Below are 24,804 nucleotides of genomic sequence, written 5' to 3' on the forward strand. Positions count from 1 at the left end.
CCCGCGATGTGACGGAAGTACTTTGGATGATACAGAGGCGATGCAGACTCTACAGTGCTTTGCCAAGTGGTACCACTCGACACACAATTGCATTGGAGTTAATGGGTGGGTGTCACGGACGATTGCGGGGACGCAGGCGCGTCCTGGAACCGCCCGTGAAGAAAAGAACGATCACACTCGATTCCTGCATCGATTGCGCTTCAGATCAATAAAACCAAGATTTGATGCCTAGTATTCCTCTGCCTAGGAACAGCTGGGGGATCTGTCTTAGCTGAAGTGACAGCCTGGGGGGAAGGTGTTAATTAGCTTGGACATATTCCCTGTGGAAGGCACAATTTCCCTTTTGGTTCTGGGAGCCAGGTGACACTTAGCTGATCTCATGGAGATGTTAATTAACCAAAGGATGCCTAGGTGCAGCCAAGCAGGCTACGAATCCACGGGAGGTCTTGACACTTTGCTCCCTAGTAAAGATCAAAGGAAAGTCAGCTGTTAGCAGCTAGAACACAACCTCAGTCTCATGGCATAATCCATAACTTCCCAGATCTGTCATATTTCTGGGGTTCCTGAGATGGCAGCTTCGCCAAACGTGGGGGAAGTGTAGCATAAGCCCCGGTGCTGGTTCTGAGGAAGTTTCAGAACATTCTGAGGTAAGGACTGCCAGTTAGGCAGTTTGAAAATGCCCTGATGATACCACAGGGGTCCCACCCCTCATGTCTGATATCAGGGCGCTGGGTAAATCGAGACAGACCTGAAAAGGTTAATAAATCTGCCCTGACCTGTACGGTTCTGTGAGATAGAGCCCATATATGGGTAGATATGATTTCTAGCCCCAGTACAAGGGGAGGGCTCATCTCATCTTTGAAGGGGGTGTATGGCTCCCCGCCCTCACTCCCTCCTACTGAAGCAGGGGCATAAGAATGGCTGAGGACCCAAACTCAGTGTCCTCCACACTGAAACATCTTGAATTCATCAGATGCCAGCTCGAGGATATGCTGGCATCCACCTGGTCTGAACTCTGAACTCTGGACTTTGAAACCAAGAACTTTATGATTCTTCCCACAATAAGGACATCTTTCCAGGAACTAAGTATTTTTCTCCCTTCTTTTATTTTTCATACTGGCTATTACTGTTTTAATAATTGTTGATTTTAATAATTGTCTGTATATATTAATTATTTATATTGCTGTGAATAAAAGACTTCCTCCAAGTCATTCACTGTTTCGCTACCCTGCTTATCAGCACACACAGAAATGATCCCGGGTCTCTGAAGATACGCTACTGTTTGTTTGTTGTTGGCTAGACAGAATATCGTGTGTTTAACCGTTTTATCCGCAGGATTAGTCAGTCAGTTAGTGGGCCCCACGGTCCCATGATAACCGCAGTGGTGGCAGTTTACTCTGAACCAGTGGGTGAAGTGGTAATCACCCGTGTCTCACAGGCTCCCTTCTGAGTTGTCTGCGGCTAATTCTTAACGGTTCCTGCGCATTGACTGCGACCAGAGTTCGCACGATCTGTGCGCTGGCACCGTTTAGAAGGCCCACTAGGGCTTCCTGTGACAGTGTTAGGCAGCGGTTGGGACCTGTGTTGTGCTGAAAGTATCTGCGATAGCGCTAGCGCTATCGAGAAACGAACTAATTCGTTGGTGTAGCTGGAAGGCAATATATTTTTTATATATACAGAGAGACTGTGTAGCCAGTACCCCTCCCCAAAAGTTTTATTTTATTTGGCGTGGAAATGTCCGGGAACTACAAGAAAATGTGCCTGGCGGACCTGTAAAATCTTTGCCAAGAGAGAGGCATTGATGTCGGCCGCAAGAAACAAGGGGACCTGGTAACGGAATTGTTTCAATGGGATACCCAGCAACTGCAGGAGCTGGATGTGTCTGCTGAGGTAGACGCTGACCCATCTGACTCAAGGCAAGGGGAACCAGAGACTGAGACTCCTGACCGTACAGAGGTTGTGCATCCTGAGGGCCCTGCATCAACAGTTACGCAGGAGAATGTCAGTGTGGACCCCAATCCCAGAGTTTCTGAAAGTACTCGCCTGGAACCGGCCAGTACTGGACTGTCCGTTTGTACTGATCCGCTAATGCAGCAGGCATTACAAAAGCTGATGGACACTGACCTGGACAAGTACCTGCAGTACATGCGTGAAGAGCGCCAAATGCGGGAGGATCGGGAGCGGCAAGCTGCTGCTGCTGCTGCTGCTGAACGCCACGCAGAGAGGGATGCCGCTGAGCGAGAACGGGAGCGCCAATCTGCAGAGGCGCGGGAGAGACGACAGCATGAGCTCAACATGGCAAAGGTTCAACAGGCCAGCCGGAGTTCACCGCCCAGCCTCCCTGCTGAAGGAGCTGCACCACCCGTAAGTGCAAAATTTAAATTTGCTAATATTGAAAAAGACACTGACATTGACTTGTTTTTGCGGTCTTTTGAAAAAGCATGCCGTCAGTATCGTCTGTCCCAAGACCAGTGGGCCAGACATCTGACACCTTTGCTGCGCTACAAAGCGCTTGATGCCTTTGCAGAATTGCCTGCGGAGAAGGACAATGATTATGCTGCTATAAAAGACGCTATCATTACTAATTACCAGCTGACGCCAGAAGCCTATCGGAAAAAGTTCAGGGCCTGGCAGAAAAAGTCTTCTGATTCGTACCGAGATGTGGCCAGCAGCTTGCTCACCACACTCCGCCAGTGGACACTAGGCCTCACCAAAGGGTCTTATGATGTCCTGGAGGACTTGATAGTCCTGGAACAATTTCTGAACATTTGCCCTGCTGATGTACGACAGTTTGTGTTAGAACGCCGGCCGGCTTCAGCCACTGTCGCTGCAGACCTTGCTGAGACTTTTGCAACTACCCGGGTGGCTGATACCCGCAGAACTGTCCCATCCAGCTGGAGAGGAGGTCAGCCCAATACCTCGGCAGACCCTCCTACCCCTGTGAGCCGTCCGCCACAGAGGCCACCCAGCGCAGCTGCTGCACCCAGGCCTGCAGCGCCTGGAGAGGTCACCTGTCACTACTGCCGCCAGCCCGGACACATGAAGTTCGACTGCCCGGAGCGGAGACAGACACCACCAGCACCTGGATCATCTGCAGCACCTGCACCTCACCCACAGCAGAGGCAACCCGCCAGCGAACCACAGCCTGGATCATCAGATTTTGTCCTGTTTGCACGCGAACAGGAAATCCGCGACCGAACCGACCAGCAGCAACTTGTTAGAGTGAACGGCAAAGTTGGCACCAGATTTCGAGACACCGGAGCTGACATCACGTTAGTTCACTCACATCTTGTGCCAAAGGAGAGCATCAGCTCCAGCCGATCCCTTGCCCTTACTGGAGTAGAGGGCACCCTTTTCCACATAGCCCACGCAAAAGTGAAGCTGGATCGGGGAGTGGGAGGAGTCCAAGAACGGGTTGTTGGGGTTATGAAGGATCTCCCAGTCCCTGTGTTGCTAGGGACTGATTTGGGCAAGCTTGTGTCCTACTATAAACCTGCCACGACCGCCTTGTCGCTCACGGAAGGAGACGGACTCTCCACCCACCACCAGGTACTTTATACACTTGGGGGAGCACCAGGGGGAGGTGGGTTGAATGTGCCCAGTTCAAGGGTACCAGGTTCAATAGTGCCTGCTTCAAAGGCACCTGAGTTTGATGTACAGACTGTCTGTTGTGATGATGCTGTAGCTGTACCTGAGTTTACTGTACAACCTGTCTGTAATGAAAAAATGTCTATACCTGTCAATGTCATTACTGCATGCAATGATGATTTGAGTAATGTCCGTCTGTGCCATTCTGACAGTGTACCTGTGCTAGCAGTACCGCGCAGCTGCACTGCTCAGAACCCGAGCTCAGAACAGGTGGAGGGGGTTCCGGCCTCCTCCCCCTCCTCTGACCGCAGGGATGAGACCTTTCAGCCGCTGGCCTCGTGTGACATGAGCCAGTTGGCTGAAACTGACAGCGCCATATTCTCAGCCGCACTACAAAGTGACCCAAGCCTGGAGGTGTTCAGGCAGCAAGCCGCTGAGCCCCTCGCAGACGGGGCCGCTTTCAAGGTGTACTGGGAAGGTGGGAGACTGTACAGTGAGTCTGTACAGCCCCCTACAGGTAGATCCCACGCGAATACCAAGTGGCTTGTGGTCCCGAGTGCGTTCAGGGGACATGTGCTGAAATCCGCACATGGTAATCCTCTGACAGGGCACTCGGGTGTCCGCAAGACACTCGCCGGTATTCGGAACCAGTTTTATTGGCCCCGGATGAACAGGGATGTAGCAAACTACTGCAGGGCATGTGCCGTCTGTCAGGAGCTGGGAAGGTCCAGGGATCCCCGCGGGGTTCCCTTAGGTCCACAGCCACTCAGCAGGGGAACCCTGCGTGGGCTGGCTGTTGACCTAACCAACCCACTGCCCGTTGTCAGCAGTCCCGGCAGACACCACGTCCGACTGCAGTGGCGCAAACGCCCTGTCCAGAACGGTCCATGTTGGGTCAACCCTGAGGGTAGCAGACCGCGACCGGTCCAGGGGAACCGAGCCACAGGCTCCAATAGGTTTTCCCGCCGTACCGGCAACTCGAGGCCCGTCAGCCAGGTTAGCGGCGCCGCCACACATCTTGCGGATGAGTGGCTGAGCCGCAGACAAGGGGGAGGGCTGTCACGGACGATTGCGGGGACGCAGGCGGGTCCTGGAACCGCCCGTGAAGAAAAGAACGATCGCACTCGATTCCTGCATCGATTGCGCTTCAGATCAATAAAACCAAGATTTGATGCCTAGTATTCCTCTGCCTAGGAACAGCTGGGGGATCTGTCTTAGCTGAAGTGACAGCCTGGGGGGAAGGTGTTAATTAGCTTGGACATATTCCCTGTGGAAGGCACAATTTCCCTTTTGGTTCTGGGAGCCAGGTGACACTTAGCTGATCTCATGGAGATGTTAATTAACCAAAGGATGCCTAGGTGCAGCCAAGCAGGCTACGAATCCACGGGATTCCCTAGTAAAGATCAAAGGAAAGTCAGCTGTTAGCAGCTAGAACACAACCTCAGTCTCATGGCATAATCCATAACTTCCCAGATCTGTCATATTTCTGGGGTTCCTGAGATGGCAGCTTCGCCAAACGTGGGGGAAGTGTAGCATAAGCCCCGGTGCTGGTTCTGAGGAAGTTTCAGAACATTCTGAGGTAAGGACTGCCAGTTAGGCAGTTTGAAAATGCCCTGATGATACCACAGGGGTCCCACCCCTCATGTCTGGTATCAGGGCGCTGGGTAAATCGAGACAGACCTGAAAAGGTTAATAAATCTGCCCTGACCTGTACGGTTCTGTGAGATAGAGCCCATATATGGGTAGATATGATTTCTAGCCCCAGTACAAGGGGAGGGCTCATCTCATCTTTGAAGGGGGTGTATGGCTCCCCGCCCTCACTCCCTCCTACTGAAGCAGGGGCATAAGAATGGCTGAGGACCCAAACTCAGTGTCCTCCACACTGAAACATCTTGAATTCATCAGATGCCAGCTCGAGGATATGCTGGCATCCACCTGGTCTGAACTCTGAACTCTGGACTTTGAAACCAAGAACTTTATGATTCTTCCCACAATAAGGACATCTTTCCAGGAACTAAGTATTTTTCTCCCTTCTTTTATTTTTCATACTGGCTATTACTGTTTTAATAATTGTTGATTTTAATAATTGTCTGTATATATTAATTATTTATATTGCTGTGAATAAAAGACTTCCTCCAAGTCATTCACTGTTTGCCTACCCTGCTTATCAGCACACACAGAAATGATCCCGGGTCTCTGAAGATATGCTACTGTTTGTTTGTTGTTGGCTAGACAGAATATCGTGTGTTTAACCGTTTTATCCGCAGGATTAGTCAGTCAGTTAGTGGGCCCCACGGTCCCATGATAACCGCGGTGGTGGCAGTTTACTCTGAACCAGTGGGTGAAGTGGTAATCACCCGTGTCTCACAGGCTTCCTTTTGAGTTGTCTGCGGCTAATTCTTAACGGTTCCTGCGCATTGACTGCGACCAGAGTTCGCACGATCTGTGCGCTGGCACCGTTTAGAAGGCTAAGTGGGGGGCGTGTCCGGACATGGGAGAGTGAGGACGTGTTTGTGTTCGCTCCCGTCCTAGAGCTAAGAAATCAGCCATTAGCACCGCTAAAGAGAACCAATTGTGAGCTCAGACACAAAAAAAGAGATGCCACCTAAGAAGGGGAACAAGGATTCCGAAAGAAAATTGATCAACACCCCAAGAATAAACACTTTCTTCGGGGAAAACAGAAGAGATACCGGAGCTTCTTCATCCAAGATGGCGCCCGAGAGGACCTCGCAGCGCTCGGAGCGAGAACAGAGTGGAGAGGCAAGACAGCCCAAAAACACACAGGCGAGAACCCGCAGCCAGCGCATGGACTCACCGGAATATCATACTGAATCGGAGGAGGAATATGAGAGGCCCAGCTCTGAGGTGGGTGACTCCCCGAGATGCGACATTGCACAACCATATTCCGGTAGGAAGAACAGTAAAGGGACAGATCTGTCCTCTGATGTTAAGGAGATAAGGGAATATATACAAGGCCTCCCCACGCTAAATGACTTGGAGAACTTTGCCACTCGTATAGAGAAATCATTTAGAAGGGAGCTAGATGGCTTACATAAGGATATCTCATATATAGGACAAAAAGTTCTAAGCTTGGAGGAAAATGAGGACAGCGCCCATTCCTACATGGAGGCTATACGTAGTAAAGTGACACAGCAAGATAAAGAACTAGACTTGCTACGCACACAAATGGACGACCAGGAGAACAGGGCTAGAAGGCAGAATATAAGAATCCGAGGTTTGCCAGAGGCAACAGATGCAGAAGAACTTAATCCCACTATAACGGACGTTCTTAACATAATCCTGGAGCGCCCGGCACAGACCCCTATTGATATAGAAAGGGTCCACAGGGCCCTTATGCCGAGAAACGTTGACCCTGCAAAACCAAGGGACGTTATTTGTAGGATGCTGAGATTCACCGACGTAGAACAGATCTTTAAAAAAATGAGGGATAAGGACTACCTGGACTTTGACGGAGCCAAGCTTTATTTCTACCCGGACATCTCAAAACGCACGCTACTGCAAAGAAAGGCGGTAAAGCCACTTCTGGAGGAGATTCGCAAGTCCGGAGGCACATATAGATGGGGCCATCCATTTGCACTCATCGCAACGGTAGCTGGTAAGACCACTACGCTCCGCACTAAAGATGACCTCAGTGACTTTTTAGATAAGTTGGAATTGTCTAAAGTTGACTTCACAGACTGGAGAGAAGCGCAAACTTTACCACCGTTACCGCAAAGGGAGAGATGGCAAAGACAAGGCTATAACAAAAGGAAAAGTAGATCGGAGAATACCTCTCAGCAAGATCCGCAGTGAAAGCCATATATAGTAAAATCCAGGAAGGACGGATTATATATAGTTGTCCTGGTAAAAACGATCCAAGTACCCACGTAGATGAGATGGTATATTGCACTCAAGAAGAGATTGTTTGATTTTTCTCTCCTCTTTTCTCCCTTATCTCTTCTGTTTCTTTACTTCTCTTTACCTCCTATGTCTCATTTGCGGAGTATTAGAAATGTTATGATATGCATCCGTTTAAACACGGAATGGGACTACTCAGCCCTGGCTAAAGCGTGGTTGTCCTGTATTATAATACTCAGGCGACCGCGCTTGGTCAGAGGAGATGCGCACATAATAAGGTTTCCTTGTTATCCTTTATATAAGGCCAGTTAGAGGCCAATGTTGGACAGTATAGAGATGTATTAAGAAGTTATGCTCATAGGAATAGATCTAAGGAGGTTATACGGAGAGGTGTGGTTCTGGGACGGGAGGGATAGTTTTCCCCTCCATGCGGACATTTACCCCCAGTAGGTCCTCCCGGAAAACTGGGATGATAGGAGCAATAAGCTCAAATATAGTTACTGTTACAGGGTTTCATTATAAGTCAGTCTATAGGGATCACGGGCTATATGGTGTAAGATATACTCTTGAATATATAGATGGAAAATAAATGTGACAAAATGAAGGTGCTTACATATAATGTAAGGGGTTTAAGCTCCCCAAATAAGAGATCGAAGCTCTGGATGGAGATGAAGAGGTTAAAGCCTCAAATCTTACTACTACAAGAAACGCACTTTAAAATAGGCTACCCTCCCTATCTACCATCCAGACAATTCGACAGATGGTTCCTCGGCTCTTCACCTGTACGAAGAGCAAAGGGAGTGGCCATTGCTCTCAGCAGAGACTGCCCATTACAAGTAACAGACAGCATAGTGGATGAGATGGGGAGATATGTGATGATTAAAGGGGAAGCGGCAGGTCAGAAATATACGATTCTCAATGTATACTCACCCAATCAAAAGCAGATACCTTTTTTTAAACATGTTCTCACCAAACTTCAAGGGTTTAGAGAGGGATGTCTGATATGGGGAGGAGACCACAACATGATAAGCAACCCGGTGTTAGACTCGTCCACAGGTGCTACCTCAACGCCAATGTCTGCTATAAGGAGACTGAACCAATTACTAAGAGCCCAACATTTGGTAGATTGCTGGAGATACCTATACCCATTGAATAGAGACTATTCTTATTATTCACCTGTCCACAACCTTTATACAAGAATAGATTGATGTTATATAGACCAATATTATCTAGGGGCGGTTCTAAAGGCGAAGATGGAATGCATGACTATCTCTGACCATGCGGCAGTGTGGTTTGAGATAACCTTAAGAGATATTCCTAAAAAGCAATGGCATTGGCGCTTGAATGAGTCACTCTTGGATGAGGAAGAGATAAGACAGACACTTCAAAAAACCCTAAAGAATTATTTCAAAGAGAACACCACAGAAGAGGTAACATCTAGCGCAATATGGGAATGCCACAAAGCAGTAATAAGGGGGGAGTTGATAAAAATAGGCTCGCAAAAAAAAAAAGGAACAAACTGCCCTGTATCAAAAGCTTATTGACTCAATAGCCAAAATGGAGGAATTGCACAAGAGAAACCATACTAGAGAGGGACTACAAACACTAAGAGCAGAAAGAACCAAACTATTAGAGCTAATGAATCAAAGGGTACAGAGACAACAGAGGCTATGGATAGCTAAGACATATGAGTTTGGGAATAAAACAGGGAAGATGCTAGCCAGAGCCATGGCTGCAAAAAGAGAGAGAGTTTTTGTCAGCCAAATAAAAAACTCCCAGGGACAGTTGGAAAACCACTCACAGAAAATAGCAGAAATTTTTAAAAATTACTATTCCTCACTGTATAACATAGAACCACAGAGGACTCCGCAAACACAATCAATTCTCGTACGAAAAGTGAGAGACTATTTACATAAAGTGGCTATGCCCACACTATCGTTAGAAGAATCCGAAGCATTGGATATGCCTATCTCAGCAGAGGAAGTTGGGGAAGTAATTAAAACCACCCCTAATGGCAAAAGCCCGGGACCTGATGGTCTCACTAAAAGATACTTTAAAACTTTTCTTCCTATTCTCATGGACCCTATGCTCACTTTTTTCAACAAGCTGGCAAGCGGGGAGAGCTATCAGACGCAAAGCTTAGAGGCACATATTGTGGTGCTGCCCAAGGAGGGGAGGGACCCTGCCTGGTGCCAGAGCTATAGACCAATCTCCCTCATCAACCTAGATGTAAAAATTTTCTCTAAAATACTCGCGAACCGATTAAAAGATAAATTACCAAAATTGGTAGACTATGATCAGACAGGCTTTATACAAGGCAGAGAAGCCAGGGACAATGCTAGCAAGGCCTTAAATGTGATTCACTGGGCACAGGAGTCCAGCTCGCCCTTGATGATACTATCCACAGACGCGGAAAAGGCATTTGATAGGGTGAGCTGGACCCTGTTGGAGGTAATTCTACAACACATTGGTCTAAAACCGAACATGTTAAACTGGATAATGGCCTTATATACAAAACCGAATGCTAGGGTTCGCGTTAATGGCATATTGTCAGAGAGGTTTACAATAGGCAACGGCACCAGGCAGGGATGTCCCTTATCCCCCCTTCTGTTTGTATTATCTCTAGAACCGGTGCTTAGAGAAATTAGAGGGAGCCCTGAAATCAAGGGGGCGGAGATAGGTTCTAAACAACACAAACTATCAGCATTCGCCGATGACATTCTCTTCTACTTGAAGGGTCCGCACACCACGCTCCCGAATCTCCTCAAAATCTTGAACGAATATAGTCTAATATCTAACTTCAAAATAAACATGTCCAAATCAGAATTCATAGCTATCAACATGGATCCAGGGGAGATTAAACTAATCACAGAAAACTATCCATTCCCATACAAACAGTCAGCAATAAGGTATTTAGGAATTAAATTGCCCTCAGATCTCAAAGAACTCTATAAACTTAACTTTATACCATTATTGGAGACTTTGAAGAAGGATCTAAAGAAATGGGACAGGGACAGCTTTACTTGGTTTGGTCGTAAGAATATTTTAAAAATGAATGTACTACCAAGAGTCCTTTTTTTTATGTCAATGATACCTATCCCCCTGCCGAAAGCATTTTTTTCGAAAATCAGAACACAATTTATCAAATTTGTATGGAAAAATAAACACCCCAGACTAGCCTACAATATCTTGATTAGAACAAAAGAGAGAGGGGGATTGGGACTCCCCGATATGAAAACATACTACCAAGCTGTAGCGCTCAATAGAATTCTAGATTGGAAATATGGGGACGATACGAAAAGCTGGGTGAAGTTAGAAAAAACACTAAGTGGCAGAGAACTGGCCACAGTCCAATGGGTCCCAAAAAGTAACAGAGGACTATCAGACACGTGCCCTGATTGGGTACATAATGCACTTAAAAACATAGACAACATCAATAAGAAACACAGATGGTTTCCTGAAATATCCCTAATGTCCCCACTGTCCGACTATCCGTTATTTACTCCAGGTCTGGAGAAAGGATTTTTTGGAACCTGGGGCGGGGGAGAGAAACCTTGCTTAGGACATATGTGGCACCAAGGTAGATTGAAAAAATTATCAGAACTTCGAGAGGATTATGGACAATTCCCCTTCGATTTCTGGAGATTGGGACAGATGGGAGCGTGGTGCGCGGATCATTCACTAAATCTTAATGATGAAGAGAAAGTGTCCGAATGGGTAGGGCTATTCATCAAACATGAGAAAATAGAACACACAATCTCCGCACTATATAAGCTACTCTTAGAACAAATTAGTAGCTCCCCCCTACTATTTGTAAGAGCATGGGAAAGAGAAATAGGCGTTCCCCTTAGTGCCACACAGCTCTCAATTCTCCTAGATAACGTACACTCCTCGTCAATTAGCACTCGTACACAAGAAAGTAATTATAAAATCTTATCCAGGTGGTATATGACGCCAGATAGGCTGGCGGTAATAGATAAAACAAGAAATGATAACTGCTGGAGAGGGTGTGGTAATAGAGGTACTCTATTACATCTGCTATGGAACTGCCCTAAATTGATAAATTATTGGGATGAGGTGCTCCAGATAATAGAGAAAATAACATGTCGCAAGGTAGAAGATAACCCATGGGTAGTCCTTCTACACTTATCTAAAAGCCAATCATATAAGAAAACAGTGGTCCCACATATGCTTGATGCAGCCAAAGGGCTAATACCCTTACACTGGAAATCTCGCTATGTCCCTACTATAAAAGATTGGTTTCAAAGATTAAACTATATACAGATGATAGAAGAAATCGTCCTAACAAGTAGAGACAAATATAAGAAGTATTACCAAACTTGGGCTCTGTGGATTGACTATAAAGACTCACAAGAATACAGAAATTATATGCGCTAAGGTATATAGATGTATAGATTAGAGGCAAAGGTGGGTACCCTCAAATACCAAATACTAAATACTATATGCTAAAGGTTAAAAAGAGTCACTAGACACACTGAACATAATTGTATAGCCTGTGATCCAGGGGGGAGGGAGAGTGGGGGGGGGGGGAGAGGGAAAAGGGGGGGGAGGGGAAAGGGGAAGAATAGGTTGTTCCTGATCCAAGTGAACTTATCCTGAACATATTAAAATGTAGGGAAACTAAGCTTCTTAAGATTTATAATAGGGTCAGGAACACTGAATATGTATTATCCATGATACTATACCTTGTTGAATACTCTGTAATGAGAACATCTGAAACGGAAATTGCATTATATAAAAGAAAGAATATAACATGTCATGGATATATGCTGAAATGTTCTTCTGAAAAATGAAAATAAAAATTATGTTAAAAAAAGAAGGCTAAGTGCGGTCAGCCACTAGGGCTCGTGGTGACAGTGGGTCTATTTAGTTTGTTACAGTAGTGACAGTTTTCAGTGACATACTTCCAGTCCAGCAGGGAGCACATCGCTGAGAGGGGGCAGGTGCACAAACACATATTGGGCCCCTCCTCCACAAGCGAGTATGGCAGGAGAGGAGCTGGGAGCACATGGCACGGACCAGCATCTCCTTCAGCTTCTGGGTGCGCCTGCTGCTGAGTAGCAGAGCCTTGGTCGCAGACAGAATGGTGTCGCAGATCGAGGTCTGCTGCTGAACTGAACGGGAAGCTGTTGAGGGTGGTGAGGAGGCCACTGAGGAGCTAATTGAGGACTGGCTGCTGTCATCAGCCTTAATTTCTGGAGGAACTGTGGGGGGAGCACTGGTGGAGGGTTGGCTGCATTTCTTTGCTTCTCCTGCTGCATGCGCAGAAGGATGGGATGCTGCAGAGAAGGTTGCACGGTGGTGCTACTGCTCTAACCACCACTGTGCAGTTTCTTGCACAGCTTGCGCTTTCTCTGATGGTGGATCCACAAGTGGGAATGGAGGCCTCCAGTTCCCAGCTTTGCAGGATCTCTATCTCTTCACACATGGACACGTCATGTGTTGCAAATCGCAAAGCACACATCTGTGGCACACTAGTGGAAAAACTGCCACACAGGTGTAGTGAACATCCCCTTACAGTTTGAAGGGGCTGCAGGTGTCCCTTCGGTTGAGGGCTGGGTTGTGGTGGTGGTTTCAGCAGTGGGCTGTGACTGCTGGCTTCCATGCCCACTGGTGGCCCTGCCCCTGGACGTCATGGTGCGCTGCCCCACCATCTTGTGTCTTTGCTCCTCTGCCTCCTCCGAGCTGACATCGGAGACGTGGCATGAAAGCAAGGTCCACGCACTCATCCTCAAACAACTCCTCCTACTCCTCTGACCCCACCACTTTTTCCGCTCCAACATTGCCTGTCACATGTCCTTCCCCTTCCTCACAAACAGGAGAATATGCAGCAAGCACCTCCTTCTCCTGCACATACCCACCCTGCACACCAGGCCTCAGGAACACCTTTGCTTACTCCAAAGCCAACACAACAATCTACCTGAAGCTGGGCTGAAATCCAGCGGGGTTTCGTCCAGGGAGCTGTGGACCAAGCCGAGACAAGGTCCTCCAGCACCCAAGGCTGAGACACCAAAGTGCGACCCTCAATCTCTCCCACCCCAGCAGTCACACACTGATTCTTATTCGAGTAAGATTTATCCGTTAGCATTGGGCTCCAGCTGAGAGGAATCCACCAGACACTGACTCAGATGAAATCATCAAAGATTTATTTGTGACCTAACAGTGGTCACTAGTAGTTGCAATCAACCCGTAACACTTCAACAACTCAATATACCTCCCTTGCACATCACAGGTCAAAATACAAAATCTTCTCCTCTTCACAGCTGGTGCATCTGTAAAAGCTGCGGAATAAAAAGGTTAAGTTACATACAAATTATATATGAAAGTTAAGCTACAAAGGTCTTCTTGTACAATAATCAACCACTTTACAGCATGTTTACTTCACAGTACCATGGCTAGGGAATAGGGGCTTGGGAAGGGACAGGTCTACTGAGCAATTCGGTTCCTAAACAGTTCTCAGTCCCTTGCAGGCAAGTCCAAGCCATATTGCTCAGCAAAACCTAGGGGGACTCATGACAGTTTTCAAGATGGTACTGAACAGTTCCACAGTTCGTTGGTTGATCAAAAAGAATGTCCACTCTGCTCAGAAGATCTTTTAGACTCTTTACCCTTGGTAATATCCAACCCAACCCATTTTACACTTAGCACTACCTGTCTGGATAGGGCAGCACGGTGGCGTAGTGGTTAGCTCTCTCGCCTTGCAGCGCTGGGTCCCTGGTTCGAATCCCAGCCAGGGCACTATCTGCAAAGAGTTTGTATGTTCTCTCCGTGTCTGCGTGGGTTTCCTCCGGGCACTCCGGTTTCCTCCCACATTCCAAAAACATACGGATAAGTTAATTGGCTCCCACTAAAAATTGGCCCCAGACCATAGTACTTACACTACATAATATAGATATATGGCAATGGTAGGGATTAGATTGTGAGCTCCTTTGAGGGACAGTTAGTGACAAGACAATATATATATAAACTGTACAGCGCTGCGTAATATGTCGGCGCTATATAAATACTAAATAATAATAATAATAGTAATAATAGGGCCTCCTCCCAAAATAACGAACAAAATGAAATATAAATCAAATAATCAAAAAGGGTTAGGAAAATAAAAGTAAACAAAATAAAGTGCAAAAGTGACCAATGCACCCAACTCTACCACCAAGATCACCCTCCCACGATATAACTCTCCTTAACCATCTTAGCGGTATGGACGAGCTCAGCTCGTCCATCACCGCCGATGGCTGCCGCTCAGGCCCTGCTGGGCCGATTTTGTTCAAATAAAGAGCAGCACACGCAGCCGGCACTTTGCCAGCCGCGTGTGCTGCCCGATCGCCGCCGCTCTGCGGCGATTCGCCGCGAGCAGCGGCGAAAGAGGGTCCCCCCAGCCGCCTGAGCCCAGCGTAGCCGGAACAAAAAGTTCCGGCCAGCGCTAAGGGCTGGATCGGAGGCGGCTGACGTCAGGACGTCGGCTGACGTCCATGACGTCACTCCGCTCGTCGCTATGGCGACGATCTAAGCAAAACAAGGAAGGCCGCTCATTGCGGCCTTCCTTGTTTATTCTGGGCGCCGGAGGCGATCGGAAGAACGCCTCCGGAGCGCCCTCTAGTGGGCTTTCATGCAGCCAACTTTCAGTTGGCTGCATGAAATAGTTTTTTTTTAATTTAAAAAAAACCCTCCCGCAGCCGCCCTGGCGATCTTAATAGAATGCCAGGGTGGTTAATGGCACTTTGAACTTTTAGGCTGAATAAGCTCTAATTTTGTGACGTTGTAAAACTTGTAAACTAACTTAGTTGACTCTGTATCCTTGTTAGGCGTCACTTCACCTTTCACTGTAGTTTACTTTAACAACAATATATGCAATGGAACTCCTCCTTCACTTATCTTTGTTAATGCTGATAATTTGCTTAATTATCTCTTAATTATCTCTCACTGACAGGTTCTCTTGGTAACACTTCAGAACAAAGCAACAGAAGAGCATATGAACTTCAACTCTTGACTGACAGGCACAATGTCTCTGAATTAGGACTTATGCTGAATACACACGTTGAGATTTACCGTTCGATTCCCGGGATCGAACGGATCGAATCGATTATTTCCAACATGCTCGATTCGGATTTCGATCGTTTCTGCCGTCGATTTGGCATCCTTAACATGCAAATCGACGGCAGAAAGATCGGAATCCGAATCGAGCATGTTGGAAATAATCAATTCGATCCCGGGAATCGAACGGGAAATCTCAACGTGTGTATTCAGCATAAGGCGAGCAGGTGGCTGTGTCAGCTCTGCGGGGTATAATGGAGGCTGATAATGTCTCTAGTAACAGCAAGGCCTTCACACTCAATACACTTCATATAGTCAGCAGCAGATTCATTTATTTTAGTTGGGCAACTCTATCTTGCGTCAACAACTGAATTATCATCACAATGTCTCTAAAGTTGAAGAGAAATCGAGAGCCCAATATGGTGTAGTATGTCAAAATTGATTGGATAAATGAAACAGTGAGATGGTAATACTCACAAACACGGGTTACCACCTAGGTAACCACTCATTAGGCAGGTGAGGAGATTAGACCTGTCCTCACTCAGGATTAAGAAGTCGCTCTCTGTAGATAGGAAGAAAGGGGGTAGATCACCCCTCCACCTGGGGTGGACTCAAATATATTGGTAGGTGAACAGAGGCGCCAGAAGGATAAAAGTACATAAAATTTTTAAAAAATTGCTGGGAGGAAGTGGTGGACTTGCCTCCGTTAAAGCAGACACCAAGGACTGTAAATGTATAGATATACACATTTATTGAAAAAACCCCAAAGATACAACGCGTTTCGCGGGCACAGCCCACTTCTTCAGGCAATAAGCAGGGGATAAACAACAGCAATTCAGTTATAGCAAGCAGAGCACCACTTCCTCCCAGCAATTTTTTAAAAATTTTATGTACTTTTATCCTTCTGGCGCCTCTGTTCACCTACCAATATATCACAATGTCTCTGTATCTTTAAAGCTTTCTCACACAAGCAGTCTCTAGTAACACCACTTTGAACAGAATTGGCATCTTCAGGTTCTGGGTTGCTATATTTCTATCTCAGCAAGCCTCCGCTGAACACTGGCTACTAACTGAACACACACTGTGGCTTGTAGTTGGCTCTAAGGCCCATACTCATCTGGCTGCTGGAATCGCTCTCTGTCTGGGCTAGCTCGGATTTGCTCTGTGCGCGCTGCCTCTGGCCTCCAGTCACTGTCTGGCCTGGTTGCCGCTATCTCCTTACTCAGCTGTGGCCTCTGCTCTGCCGCTGGGTCCCCTCTACCTCATGGGGTGACTGCTGCTGCCGTTCTCCTCTTTGCCACTCTCCCACTCTCTCCACTGCCTCCTGACTCCTCTAAGCTCCTCTCGGTCTCCCACTCTGGCGCGCTCTGAACTAGTTACATCCAGTTCCCTCCACCCAAGTCTTGCGTGCCCTGCCCCTCCGCGCCTGTGCTGTAGTCTCTGCCAGGCCGCGCGGGGTTTCTGGAAAGTTCCACTGCTCTGTGTACTTTGGTCGCCTAGCAACAGTCTATGCGACCATCTCAGCGCTTCAGCTCCTCTCTCATGCACCGTTTTGGTTCCACTAGGCTAACATCTAAGGCGAAATTTAGGCTTAGAAGCTAAAGTCACTACACACACAGAATTACACAATATTGTGTCCCTCTTTTAGAGGGTTACATCCTCCCCTTCCCTTCTGTATAGATAACCTGATCATCCCCCTCCCTGCAGTATAGGTAGCCAGGTGACCCTTCCTTCCCCCTAGTATAGCCTGCTGCCCACCCGCCCTTGATCCCTAGGCCAAGGCCCTAGGCCAAGGCCCATGTTGCCTTTGCTTAAATCCGGAACTGTGTACTACAGAGGACTGGAGTGACCCACACACTGGCTACTAATAGTGACAATGACTGACGAGTGAAGACTACTAGTACACTACTAACTACCGTACTAGCTATCTAAACTAATAGCAAAAGCACACACTGACAGTGTACAGAATAAACTACTCTGTCACAACTAAATCCTTTCCCTGATCCCTAATATATATCCCCTACCTAGCAGCTAAACTAACTGAATACAATCCCTGTCTAACTAACACTGCCTGCATGCGTCACTAATAAACTAATAAATGCACTAAATGTCTAAATCAATCAAAGCTAATAATCTGTCTAAATAACACAAGCTAGCTTAAAGGAAATCTTAACTGTAGAAAAATAAAAGTGTTTCACTTACCTGGGGCTTCGACCAGCCCCCTGCAGCCGTCCTGTCCGTCCCCTGATCCCTCGCCGCTGCTAAGTTATGGTTTTTGTTATGGTTTTGTACAGTCGGCAGTTTACTGCACCTGCGTGGCCCTTGTAACGCGTATTCTGGTACGCATACATGTCATCGAACGCGTCCTGCGCAGGCGCAGTAAGCGTTCTCTCTTACTGCGCCTGCACCTTTCTGCATATTCCAAGGATGGCATGATACACACACTTCAAGGCTGAAGGACCTCCTTTACTCTGTAGGCTGTCTCCTAAGCGCCTGTTTCCTAGTGTTTAAAAAAACTGTATTTCAGTCAGGTACTGAGGAGACAGCCTGCAGAGCAGAGGGAGGTCTTTCAACTTTGAAGTGGCTATCATGCCTTCCCGGGAAATATGCAGAGCGCTGATGCTGTCAATGTCATTATAGTGATGAATGGGTTGCGAGGCTTGGTGAGTCCAAACTGTATTGTGAAGATGGTGTCTGCTAACCCTTGCATTGCTGGGAAGGAGTGGACACACTCCTCTTCCCCGTGTGCCTGGTAACCCTTGCTGTGCTGTCTTGTCTGTGTGCCTGGTAACCCTTGCTGTGCTGCCCTGTGTGTCTGGTAACCTCTGGTGTGCTGCCCTGTGTGCCTGGTAACCCTTGCTGTGCTGCCCTGTGTGCCTGGTAACCCTTGCTGTGCTGCCCTGTGTGTCTGGTAACCCCTGGTGTGCTGCCCTGTGTGCCTGGTAACCTCTGGTTTGCTGCCCTGTTTGCCCCTGGTGTGCTGCCCTGTGTGTCTGGTAACCCTGGTGTGCTGCCCTGTGTGCCCCTGCTGTGCTTCCCTGTGTGCCTGGTAACCCCTGGTGTGCTACCCTGTGTGCCCCTGGTGTGCTGCCCTGTGTGCCTGGTAACTCCTGGTGTGCTGCCCTGTGTACCTGGTAACCCTTGCTGTGCTGCCCTGTGTGCCTGGTAACCCCTGGTGTGCTGCCCTGTGTGTCTGGTAACCCCTGGTGTGCTGCCCTGTGTGCCTGGCAACCCTTGATGTGCTGCCCTGTGTGCCTGGTAACCCCTGGTGTGCAGCCCTGTGTGCCTGGTAGCCCTTGCTGTGCTGCCCTGTGTGCCTGGTAACCCCCGGTGTGCTGCCCTGTGTGCCTGGTAGCCCCTGGTGTGCTGTCCTGTCTGTGTGCCTGGTAACCCTTGCTGTGCTGCCCTGTGTGTGCCTGGTAACGTCTGGTGTGCTGCCCTGTATGTCTGGCCTGCATTGAGACCACAGTGTATTTAGGAACAGAATATATGCTAGTTCACCATGGGAAGGTTTTAACCTAGTTCTAGATCTCCTTGATATTGTATACTTATAAATCACCTACTGTGCAGACTTATTATACAGAGTTGACCATTAGGATGAATTCAGGACTTATGGTCCCCAGAAAAAATGGAGCATGGGTCTTATAAATGTAGTCTGGGAAATATAAATGTGTTTTTTAGAAAGGGGGGGGGCCTAAGGTGAGGGAAGGGGGGGGGGATGTCCCCCCTTCCCCGCTGCTGTGCACTCCGCTCCCTTTCACTGGCTGCCTCCCCTCCTGCTCTGTGCTCTTTTCTTACCTTAAAATATTTCTGAAATGTATCGCAGGCGCCAGCATCTTTAGTACTAGCAATGTGATCTCTGCAGAATGAATGTTCGATTAATGAGCATCAAAACCAGTACTCAGTACAAGAACATAGTTGTTCCCCCAGAATGCATTGGGTGGGGAGGGAATTCCTCATGATAAACAGCTTAGGACTAGCCTCAGTAGACAGGGCCATGTACCAATATACAGCAAATTATAGCTATAGAAAGCGTTCCTGATGCTGAAACCAGGATATTTAACATAAAAGTTGGTATACTGAATAGTTTACTGCATTCTACCAGAGCATCCAAGCGCCCCGTTTTCGGCGGGACGGTCCCGATTTTGCGCTGCCCCCCCCCCCCCCTTTGTCCCGGCCGCTGGGGAGAGAGGGGGGAAAAACCCCGATCAAGGCACTAGCCCGGGATGCGTACGCGGCATGGATGCCCTCCACCATTAAAGGGGAACTGAAGAGAGAGGTATATGGAGGCTGTCCTGTTTATTTCCTTTTAAGCAATACCAGTTACCTGGCAGCCCTGCTGATCCTCTGCCTCTAATACTATTAACCATAGCCCCTGAACAAGCATTCAGCAGATCAGGTGTTTCAGTGGTTCAGACTTTAAAGTCTGATCTGACAAGACTAGCTGCATGCTTGTTTCTGGTTTTATTCAGATACTACTGCAGAGAAATAGACCAGCAGGGCTGCCAGGCAACTGGTATTGATTAAAAGGAAATAAACATAATAGCCTCCATATACCTCTCTCTTCAGTTCCCCTTTAAGCTTCTCCCTCCCTCCCTCCTAATGTGCCTCCCAGTGTCCCCTCCCCCCCCCCCCGCATAGTAAACAAATGTGCAGAGGAGCAGACTGTAACTCTTACCGTTGCCTCTCCGCTGCATACTGGGATCCCATCTGCTCTTCTCGCGGCTTGAAGCATCCCCGGGCTGGTGCCTCGATCGGGGTTTTTTTTATCCCCCCTCTCTGGCCACCCACACCCTCCTCCTCCTCCCCACCCACTTGCACCCTCATGCACCCTCATGCGCCTCCCTTTCGGGAGTAGTTAATTAAAAATATTAATTAAAAAAAAAAAAAAAAAAAAAAAAAAAAAATGGTGGGCGTGGCTTCGGGGTTGGGGTGTGGCCAGGGGTGTGGCCTAAGTGTCCCGGTTTCAACATTTAAAAAGTTGGGAGGTATGTTCTACTGTTCTACTGTGTGTCATTACACTTCCTCTTTAATTGATTAGTGGAAAACCAAGTAATGTATGGGAACCTATGGGGCCAATGTTTCTTAATCACTTCTTTCCCTGGTGCTGTCTTCCCCTTATGGACACAAGCAATTTTCACATTTCAGCACTGTACCAATTCATTTGGCAATAACTTTATCAGTACTTATCACACCTAAATGATCTATATATTCTTACGGGACAAATTAGGCTTTTAGTGGGTTACTTATTTATTTTATTTTTGGAATAATTTATTTTTGATGCATTTTAAAGGAGAAAAATAAGGGAAACAAAATAAAAATACATTATTTCTACAATTTCATCCATTATAGTCTTATAGACCAGGGGCGTAACAATAGGAGCTGCAAGGGATGCAGCAGTGCTGAAACCCTTCCCTGCCTAGCAAAACAGGCAGACGGGGCCGGGGCCGAAGAAGTTTTCAAGATATTCCACAGCAAAACAAGCGGAATAGACGCGGACTGTTAAGCTTATCAAGCTGAGACTGATAAGCTGGTGTGAGTGTGTGGGAGCCGAGGACACGGGCTGCAATTCGAGGAAACCAGCGGCGAAACTCGTGGATGTTAAACTTTGACTGTAAGTGCACGCAGTCAAAGCCTAAACCGGATCGCAGGTCGACTGGAAGGCTCCGAGGCTGGCTGGCAGCTGCCGCTGGAGATCGATCCGCTGAGCCAGTGTGGGTACACAGAGATGACGCTCAGTAGTTCCAGGGATCCACTCAGTTTCGTGGAGTTGCCAAAAGCTGGTCGAATTGGCAGGCGTACGAAGTCCTCTCAGGCAAGTATGATTTACGTTGTTATATGGCGTTATCTGTGTTGTATTTGGTGTTATAACAAGGAGAGGATAATGTGGTCATATGTACATTCTGTGTTAATTGCAGCGTGGAGGCTGCGTGCTTCATTTTTTTTTCTTTTTTTGTTCCTCCTTCTATGTTGGTTTTGTTTTTTTTCTCCCCGTCCAGAGACTGGGAGTGATGCCAGCTGGGTTTTAGCCTAGCAGAGAGCGCCCCGCGGAAGAGATAGGGGGGGCGGCTGTCGAGCAGGTAGAGGGGGGAGAGAGGGGATAGAAGAGGAAAGCGAGTGTCTTTCTGTTTGTAGGATGTTCTGCAAGTTTCTCGCATTTCCAGTCGGTGCTGCTGCTAACATGTTTTTCAATGTCTGTATTGTGTTGTTGGGTGTGTGGCAAGCTCCGGCTGATAACGGTCTCAGAAGAAGTTCTAGCTGGGATGTTAACAGTTAAAACAGTTAAAGTGGTTTGGAGTCGTATAGCTCGCTCGGGCGGTTCTTAGTTATGTCTGTGATAGAGTGAGAAAGATTCCTACGTCTCTGGGGATCCGTATGTCTGATTGCAGTTCGGATTACAGCTGAGACGTGAAGGAATGCTGAGGCTGATCTTTGTGCACTGTGGATAGATGCTGTGTAACTATGCATAAAAAATGTATGTTCTGTGTGAGTTTGTGTCTCTCCTAAGGTATAGGAACGAGAGGCTGCTATGGGAGCAGCCATCTTAGCTGGCAGTCCAGGACTCAAAATGGCGGCAGTGGAGAGAGCCCGCCCCCGAGAGTCATGGCCCCCACACGTCATGACAGGGGGGAGGAGGGGCTGGGGGATCCACGTCACGTCAGGCTGTGCTCGCGGCTCCGGGCAGAGCAGCTGTAAGGGAGGGGGGTAGAAATACAGAGACATTCTACTGAGTGTCTCGGTTCTCGAAGTATTTCCCCAGAAGCTTTTCCCTGGGTCCATGGAAAAGAATGCCAGAATACGTGCACCAAGCTATTACTGTAAGATTAGCAGGAGCACGGATAGGAAGAGTGTCCCAGCTAGGTGCAGGGACACACGTAGCAGTGCAGGTCAGGAAAGTGTCTGTACTGAGTTGCTTACGGGATTATTCCTGTAAGTGGGGCACCTTAATGGGTGGTGCAGCATGAGTTCCCAATAGAAGGAAAGGGGGACAGTGCATCAGGGGGGTGCCGGAGGTGGAAAAAAGGGAGTTGACCAATCCGGGTTTCCGTCGCCGCTGCTGCAGAGCGGTAACGTTTTTTTCCGGTTTTTGTCGTGGACAGGGCCAGAGCTTGACTGAGAGGTCTATGCTGGGCTGGGGCTGTTTTTTTTGTGCGTTTTTTTTCGTCCACTGATTGGTCAAATATGTTTTTTCCAGCTCCTAACAATTGTAGCACAAAGAACAAAAACTGACCGCAGTTCATGGGGCAATTATACAGATGATAGAATTGCCATGTACAGAGTGACAGTGTATCAGTACGCTGTTTGCCATGTGACTACCTACCATGTGGGCATTCAGGGATCTGCATACAGGCATGTGACGCTGGTATGCTTAGCCCTGCACCCTGTGTAGTTTAAGTGCAAAGTGCTCCTTCCTACAGGGAGGCAGCCGTTTTTTTTTTTTGGTAGTCTACGTAGTGGCACGGCAAACATTGATCAGAGGGTACAACACACAGAACTTCTAGCAGAGCTGGTATCGCGATGAAGTTCTAGATAAGTAAATGCGATAATGAGTAAGAGCATTGCAGGCTCACCTGAAAAGCAGCATCAGGTGTGGCATCCGTAATCTGTGCATGCGATGGCCGCGCATGGACAGATAAGGGGGGATGTGGAGTGAGCTGCAATGAGGTGAGAGCTTCCAAAGGCGAAGCCCGCGGGAGCATATTTTAAACAGGTAAGTACTGAGGATAGTACTGAGGTAGGGGGGTGAAGTTTAACTCCAATCTACCAATAAGAGTAAACAGAGTTCATGAGAACTATAGAGCAACGAGATCAATTACGATATATATTGATCAATTTCAAGTGTACAGAGTACAAGCCGCAGGGCGAATCCCAAATCATTAATAAGAATTGATTTGTTTGTATTTTGATTTCAGGAGTTGGGCAATATGGAATCGAGACAGCTGCAGTGCTGGCAGCAAAGCTGGAGATGTCAGTCGGATAAGCGAAAGGTTCCAGATGCCAATCTAAGTTTGGAGAAACACGAGATTCCTGAAATTGGAAAGAGACTAAAACACGAGATTCCTGAAATTGGAAAGAGACTAAAAACCGAGGTTCCTGAGATCGGAAAACGTCTAAAAAAACTGACTGAGCAAAGCATAGTGCAAATTGCCAATGTTTTTCTTTCCCAAGGTGGTGCTTTTATAATGAAGAGTACCGTGCTGATGGTGATCCTAGGTTGCCATTCCGTCCTAGGAGAACAAAGAGAGGACATTCTCATGTATAATAAGGGGTTAATGAGAATGCAAGGCCCAAGCATGTTAATGTTGGGTGACAAAGGTACTAATCCTTTCACACCTCCCTCTGATTGGCACAGATGAACCAAGCAGGGATGGAGGAAAAGAGCACTTGTGCCAGGAGAAAACAAATTTCATGGCACAATGTGGGTGAAAGGTCTAAAAGGTCAGGTGTGCTGGCAGGGTGACTGGAAAGGCAGTGTAAATCTGCTATTGAAGGTCACACTCCCAGAATCGATGCACCAATCCAAAGGTTTGTTAAAAGGTACATTGCAGTACAATGGGTAAATGCAAAAGGTGGAGTGTGTGATTCAGGGGTACCTTGTCTTGGTTATGCAGAGTGAGATGGTTCCAGATTGGAGAGGAACGAGCAGGAGGCGTCAATTCTCTTACCAGAGAGACGCAGGGGACAACATCACACTCTGGAGCTACCAACAGAGAGTGCCTCTGAAACAACTATACACACGTAAAGGCTGGAAAGCCGAGGGTTGGTGGTTCTCGAAACAAGAAGTAAAAATCGAGATCAAGCCACATTTCCAGGTGACAAAGAGGGTGGGGAGAGTGGTCCCGGGGGAGGGAACGCCAACACAGGGAACTCCATTCACACCAACACGGGTCACAACAGGGGACGATATTACACAGTCCATATGCAGCAGCTTATCCTCATGATAGTTGGGTAAGTGAAGAGGTACTCTTAATTGAAAAATTGCAGAGAGTACAGTCTTCCCGACCTCAGGTACATATTGTGCCTCGGGACATAAGGGGGGAAGAGGTCCAATCAGGACAGTTGGGGACATATGTTGTCAGGGAGATGCTAAAAGATCCTGTGGAACTGAGATTGGACAAGGGGAGGTATATCGATTTTTCTGGAGAAGGATCTTTTGCATGGCAGCTTCGAGATGTTTGGGTGAACAAATGGAAACGGTGCAAGATTCCTTTAGGCACCGCCACTTCCTTAGTTCCCACCTCAACCCGTGTCTCACACCAGGAGCTGAGAGGTCAACCTTTTTTGGTGCTAGACGGGGAGGTG

Source organism: Hyperolius riggenbachi, chromosome 1, assembly GCF_040937935.1.
Source record: "Hyperolius riggenbachi isolate aHypRig1 chromosome 1, aHypRig1.pri, whole genome shotgun sequence".
Lineage (NCBI taxonomy): Eukaryota > Metazoa > Chordata > Amphibia > Anura > Hyperoliidae > Hyperolius > Hyperolius riggenbachi.